Consider the following 7,754-nt stretch of genomic DNA (forward strand, 5'->3'; position numbering starts at 1 on the left):
AGGGCTCTCCTTGGCCGCCGAAGTACAGCTTTGATTTGCTAGATGCACTTGGATCCCCTTATGGTGAAATGCCTCGAGTTTGCCTGGTGGCTTCTGAGCAAGAATGTAACCAGAGACACGGAAAATAGATGAAAGAAAGTACAAAGGGTTTCTAGGGGCAGAAAATACAAGGGAAGATGATGTTAGCGCTCTTTTTCTCAGATATTATGTTCTTTTTCCTTTTCCATGACCCGCCTTGTTCAAAGAGGCCTTTAAAACACTGCAGGAGGAGAAAATAAGAAAAAGGTTTTAAACCCTTCTGTGTGAAAAGACCCTAAGAAGGCAAGCGAGATGCTGTTTTCATGTTGTAGGGAGCCGAAGTTCTTAAGTGGTGCTGGTCGACCCGCACCACTGGAAGGGAGGATGGGGGCAGCCTTAGCAAGCGCTGGGATGAAGCAGACCTAGGTCAGCGATGAATAGATATTATCACATTTAATATTTTTTCCCCCTTGGGTAACGGTTCAGCTGATTGCCAGGAGGAGTTCGAGGTCTGAGCAGTTTAAGTCTCCCGGGGCACTGGGATGATCGCGCAGCCCAGCTGTGCCACAGGCCTTCTGGTCAGGACTGCGGACCTGGAGCCACGCCGGGTGACATTTGAACCCAGTGCAGCTCCCTTGTGGCTGAGCGCCCCAGGGACAGTGAGTTCACCTGTCCGGGCCCCTGTCTCCCTGTCTCTATAGTGGGAGCAATAATTGTTGTTATTTTATGAAGTTACTGGGGCAACATGGGTTAGTCCCAGTAGTACAGGGCATGGCACACGACGTTTCTCACCTGGGTGGATCGTCTGGGATATCGTCCCCGAGGAAAAATGCATTCATGCGTTCAGTCTTCACCCCGTTCCTAGCAGGTATTAAGCTTCCCGATCTCTAGAAAGAGAATCATAGTTTCTATCTTCTATGATTGTTTTAATGATTTCCTGTCTTAATATACGTCAAGTATTACCCTCTGCACTATCTGTTCATAAATACTGTCTCTCAGTAAACGAGTTTGAACTTTTCAATGAATATATATTATATGCATATATATTCATTTATAAATTATTTTGACCTCAAAAGAATTATTTCTTTTACCAAGTGTAATGAAAATTAAAAAAAAAAAAAACCAAAAACAAAAAACTGTGGGAGGCAATGTAAGAAGATCATTTCCTCGCCGGTGGGAACTTGTGAACGGCAGTGGATTTTGACTCCAGCAAACTCAGCCTCTTTTAACTGATGATTTGTGACGGTTGTAGCATTGTGCTGGGTGGGGGAAGAGGGAGAATTAATCCTGACCCCAGGGAGCTTCCATCTCTCCGGACACACGGGGCACACACAGGAAAATGGAACATATGAGCAGAAGGCCGGGTACAATGGGGCTGTGAGCCTCCAGAGCTCAGAGAGGTTGGAAATCCGTACGGAAAGAAGGGGTTTGCAGATGAGTCTCAAAGTATGTTTAACGATGTCACCAGACAGAGGGAGAGGACAGGGCATGAGGCTGCGGAAGAGGCAAGCCAGCCTTGGGTTTGCCAACAGTGAGATTAATAGGCTAAGCACAGAGCATCCTGAACGGCAGCCGTTGTTACCTGGGTACGTCTGCAGGAGGTTAGCGTTTAGAAAACACATTTGGAATAAAAGAAAAACTTGGAAACTGGAGGCTGACAGAGCAAGGGTGATAGAATGCCACAGATGTGATCAGGAAAGCTTGGGGTAGGGTGAGGAGTTGGGGCCTTGCTGACAGACAGTGGCGGTGTTTGAATTTTTGAAATCCCACTGTGAATGCGAGGAACCTTTAGTGCTGCTTTGCGGAAGGCAGTTAGAGGGACGGTGGCTTCTGGAGAAAGAAATGATGATGAATTTATTTTTCAAAATCTTTCCTTTGGACTGAAGTGCTGAGTCCATCTGCAGAGTCCCCGTCTCTTCCCCACGGGGCAGATCCCATCTCTTCCCATTGGGTGCAGATCCTGTCTCTTCCTTCCCTGTGGGGCACAGACCCCTGTCTCTTCCCGGTGGGGCAGATCCCAGTCTCTTCCCTGTGGGACTCAGATCCCCCTCTCTTCCCTGTGGGGGCACAGCCCTGAACAATAATAAGCTCCTCTCGTCTCATCCTTGCAAAATATCAAGTGGTTTGTTAGGTGAGGTCATGCTAGATGGTATTTAGCTCCTAGAAACATTAACTTTCCTGTTTTCAGAGCTGCTTAGAAATAAAATCTGTATGGGGCACCTGGGTGGTGCCGTCAGTTAAGTGTCAGATTGTTGGTTTTGGCTCAGGTCATGATCTCAGGGCTGTGGGGTGGAGCCCTGAGCTGGCTCCGCGCTCAGCTCGCACTCTGCTTGAGTCTCTCTCCCTCTCTCCCTGCCCCTCCCCTTGAGCTCTCTCTCTCAAGTAAGTCAATAAATCTTAAAAAACAAAAAATGGATATGAGGGGGCCTGGGTGGCTCAGTCGGTTAATGTCTGCCTTTGTCTCAGGTCATGATCCCAGGGTCCTGGGATCGGGTCCCACGTTGGGCTCCCTGCTCTGCAGGGAGTCTGTCTCTCCCTCTGGCCCTCCCCCAAACTTGTTCTCTCAGTGTCTGTCTTGCTCTCGTGCTCTCTCTCTCTCAAATAAATAAATAAAATCTTTAAAAAAAAATCTATATGCAAACATACTATTTGTCCCTTTTACAGAGGAGAAAGCCAAGTCTTGAGTAAGTTGAACAGTTTGCTCTGGGGAGCAGCTGGTAAGCAGCAGAGGTGGGATGTAGGCAGTTTGCCTCCAGTTCCCACACTTCTCCCACTCTTCAGGACTTAGTCATGGAAGAGGGTGAGAATTCTCTGAGACTTGAGGTGATCCTGTTCTCCGCCATCTGAGAGCCTAAGACCTTTCTCTCTCTACTCCTGTTCCCTCCCTTGCAAAATGCCCCCATACAGTGTTGTAAACAAGTAAATAAATAACCCAGTACCTGTACAAAAATCCTACAGAGGTCCTCCCCTGCCCGCCCCACCAAAAAAAAAATCAGATGCTCATAAAAGAAGCTGGCAGCTCTAGGAAGCGACCTCTTTGACCTTTCCAGACCAATGGACTGTATTGCTCGAGCCTTGAATGGATGGGCAAGAAAAAACAAGGTGTAGGAATCCATCAAGTTGAGCATCATAGGAAAGCAACTTGCTACTACTTAATTCAAGGTCTACTGTTATGACTGCTTTATGCCTTAGTTATTTCTCACCTGGACTATTGTTGGTTCCTTGGCAAGCCCTTTCTGTTCATCTGTCATGGTTTTACTGTCTATTCAAAACCCAGAAACACATTTATTTTTTTTCCCCACCAGCTGTAATTCTCAAATCAACCTTTACTCAGGCAATTATACCAGTTTCCTGTTTCATCAGAGAATTCAATTTAAAACTTTAGTGCCAGTGGTTAAAATACTTACTTCATACATAACTTCAAGTTTGTATGGTTTTAATTCACATTTATGTTTCTGTTCACACTTTGCATTCTTTAATTGATTTATTTGTTAGCTGTGCCATCTGTAGATTTTAAGTACTGAGCTTTCACAAATGACTTTTCTTCCCCTTCTGAAAGCTGTTTTGAAAACTATTTCCCTCACCTTATTGCAATTAAATCTGTGCTACATTCTCATCTTCCGGAGTTGAACATTTTTATAGCGTTCCCTTCTTGTATCTTCATGCTAAGTTAGAATGTTAAACAGTTCTGGGCATACACAACATTAGAACTTTTTAACCCCATACCTATCATGTTTGTGTGATATCCCATGGGAAGGAGCTCTCTGACTTGAGCCCTGCAATCTGCTCTACAGGCATCAGGACAATGCAAGTCTCAGTGGAATAAGGGTTCCTCGGAGTTTGTTGGTTCTTTAGGTTGGTTGGTGATTGTCCATCTTGTGAATGTACAGAAGACCCCTGACTAACTTAGAGTTTGTTCACATGAACAGCTCTCTTCTAGCTTATAGCCCATAGCTTTGAGTGAAGGGTCCTTTCTGTCTTGGTACACCCAGTTCCTACCCTGGTGTCTGGAGTCTGGATGTGATCAATAAATGACGTTAGATGAGTAAGTTATACACCAAGGTTGGTTATTTTTAACAATCTAAAAGAAGATATGGCCATTCTCAGCATTGAACAGGGAATAGAGAGAGACGTTGCCTTCCTCTGGACTTCACTCCATCTGGTCAAGGTCTTGGAAGTATTATGAACTATGAGGGTGGAAGGCCATGCATCAGTTCCCATCTTTCCCTTTGCATCAAAGTTGTTGACTGGATGGCATTCTCCAGTTCTCTGAGTGGCAGTGTGCTTATGGGCGATGAGAGTCAGGGTTCTTTGCCTCTGACATCCAGGTAGCCTTGCAAAAATACCTTTGAGTATAGATGAGTTTTAGGATTTTGACCTATGGAAGTATTTTGCTCCAAATGTTTATTGGTAGAAAAATCAAATCGCTCAAGATCCTTTCCCCATATGGCACATATGAATCAACATCTCACAATGGTTCTCACCTTGGCTGCACTTGGGGTCACCTGGGAAGCTTTAAAACACATCAATCCCTGAATCTCATCCCAGAATTCTGATTTGACTTTGGGGTGTGGCCTTGACACAGGAGACTTTAATATTTCCCCAGTTGATTCTAATGTGCAACCAAGGTTGAGAATTGCTGATAATAGAGTATTAGTTTTAAATACTCAAAAAGGCTAGAAGTCTTAATAATGCATTAGACATTTTGTTTTACCTTAATATAGCTATTTTTGAACAGTTTTTTCATATAAAAATACTCCTAACGACTATCACTGGACTGCATAGAACAATATTTTTCTAGTGTCAGTGGTAGACCACCTGGAAAGCTTGTTTAATATGCAGAATTTTAGACCTTACCTGGGACATTCTAATTCAGTACATTTGTGGTCAGTCCCCAAATCTGCATTTTAAACAGTGCAGCCATGTGATTTTGTGCACACAAAACTAAATAAGCAACCGTGCCACAGAAAGACAGCTAAGTAGGTTGAAACAGGTTGTGGTAGTTCCAACAAGGAGTGTGCCCTTTGGTGGTCTTATGTCCCTGTGTCATAGAAGAATAAGACCTCAGAGTATGGAGAAAATACAGGTTCCCATTTTCTTTGTAAATGTCTAAATAGTCTAGTTTGGATGATGCAGATACAAACTGACAACAGTAAGAATTTTGGGGGAAAAAAAGTGTGAATCATCTGGAATATCTTTCGATTTGTGCTTAAAAAAAAAATCAGTCCTTGGTCCACAAATGTCTTCTAGGAATAGAAAAAATTTTAAGGCACCTAGTTGCATTGTACAGATTTAAGAACACTCAGGATAACAAACTCTATGAGCTGTAGGACAAGCACACATTTTAGTTTAAGGCCGAAAGACTCCTCTATCTGGCTTAAACTTCCTTGGGAATTTAAGGAAATAAAACGAATTACTCAAACCGGAACTACATCAAAATGTCAAGTTAACACATTTTGGCTTGGAATGGTGCCAAGGGATCCAGTGTTTGAATGATCAGGGCCTTAGGTTTCCAAATCATTTCAAAGATCATTTTATTACCGGGATGCTGGAGTTTTCATTTTATCTTATTTTCTTTGTTCTTTCTATCTGTGCTTTTACCCGGGTGAGGCTAACCAAGACCTGACACGATCATACCGTCACTAATTAAAACAGCTGCAGAGAAAGATGCCAACACAGAAGTCCACAAATTCAGAAAACATTTTTATCGTTTTCCCATGGTAGTGAATAATGCATCTGGTTTTCTACAGACTCTTCTTGGGTTTTTTGAGAGTTGAATAACTCATTATTTAAGGTAGTACGATAACTAAGGAAGAGTGAGAATCAGTGGACTGTGTTTGCCGCGGTTTGTGTTTCTGGCAAATTTTCCTGATTGGTGCCTTTTTTCCCTAATATTTGTTACCTGCTCGATAACTGTCATGAATCTCACACCCAGTTCCTGGCTGCAGAGACGGGCTCCTAACTTGGGTTAGTCTAATCTTAGTATCCCTGTATGCAACAGCTGGTCCAAAGGCTGGTTAGAAGGCTCCAAGCTGTGTTAATCAGGGTCCGTTAGAATTCTTCATGTCCAGTGGGAGAAGTGGCCCAGCTTTGGGGGTCAGGGTACAGAAAAGATGTCAAGGAGGAAAGCCTCTTTCCCACTACTTGGGAGAGAGCCTATCTGCAGTAGCGAGAACGGAGCAGAGAACCAGCAGAGAGGAGAGGAGGCACTGAGAATCCTGGGCGTTGAACCTTGGTTCTAATTCCCACGGCCCGAGTTCCTGCAGTTTCTCGGATCCTGTGAGCTCTCCTCTGGCATCCTTCCTTTTGCTGCAGGAACTAATAAATCCCCTTTGGCTTAAGCCCGTTTGAATTGGGTTTCTAACATTTGCAACTGAAATTCTAACACAGATGAAAATGCTGTGTATCCTTTTACAGACCGGAAAACGGAGATTAACTTGCCCAGGGCCACATATCACAACGGAATTATGGCTTTCTGCTACTTCAGTCTACTTACTGGCTTGCTCTCCCTCAAGAAAAAGCTGGAACTCTCAGGGTTAGTGGGGTCTAGTGTTTACTAACCCCCAAGACAGTCATCATTGGTCCCAAGCAGACTTGGGAGTGACTGGGTACACCAGCTTCAGTCCTGAGGGCTGAAAGTGCACTCTCAGAATTTGGGGCCACAGCCCTGAAGCTGAGCGTAGCTGAGCTAGCTGCACTGAGTACTGCCCCAAAGTGGAGATACGCTGCATAGACCCGAGGCCCAAAAGATGCAGTTTCCACATTCCCTCCAAGAATTGAGTTTCTAGCACCTTAAATGACCTAAGGCATTGAGTGTGACAGTTAAAAGGACAAAAAACCATCTGGTTACAACAGTTTTTGTAACTGTTTTATGAGTCAATACCCAAGCACCAAATTTGCGACAGTAACCAGCATGCTCCCATGCAAAGAATGTACTAGTAATGAACATCTGTAACAACCTTGCGGGTCCAGCCAGTCCTTAGGCTAAATAAAATAGAATACCTTTAGATACAGCAGATGTCTGAGGTAGACTGAATGATCAGTCCCAATTCTTGTCCTCGTCCTAGCTTCATGTGCCTTTACCTTTGCTTGAAACGGCAGCGCGTCCCAGTGTGGGCAGTTACGTCCTCAGCTGACTAATGCTGGGCTTACTCAGAACCGCTTTGACGGATGTAAGCTAGAGGGTCTGACGATGCCTATGCACACGGTTAGGCCTATTCTCTTATGCCTCTGCCACTTGGTGTAAGTGGGAATCTCTATAACCTAAAATGAAATTTCACCTCTTTTTTGAATAGGCAGTATTCACATGACATAAATTTCAAAGGTGCCAAAAGGCATACGGTGAAAAAGCAAGCATCTTCTTTACCCTCATCCTCAACCACCCAGGGTCCCCTCCCCACAGAAAGCTGGTTTCCTTCCAGGTGCTTGTATAACCTTCCCGAGAAACTGTGTCCTTATACAGGAGAAGTTGAATAGCAGTATTTATGGTTTAGTCAGAGCCAGGCAAGAGAGCTAGAGGCTTCTGGATCATTCTGAGAATCATTCTGAGAATCTGAATCCCTTATGTGAGGATGCATTATGATGGGAGAGACTAGCTCCTGTAGGCAGACCTATGAAGGGCGTCGGATAGACCAACTACCTGTCTACAAAAGCACTTGTCATTAAGTGCTATCGTGTTTAAAACTCTTAAAAATTTACTGTTTCCAAAAGGCACTAAAAATTAGTTTAGGGTGTAC

The sequence above is a fragment of the Neovison vison genome, chromosome 4 (assembly GCF_020171115.1).
Source record: "Neovison vison isolate M4711 chromosome 4, ASM_NN_V1, whole genome shotgun sequence".
Classification (NCBI taxonomy): Eukaryota; Metazoa; Chordata; class Mammalia; order Carnivora; family Mustelidae; genus Neogale; species Neogale vison.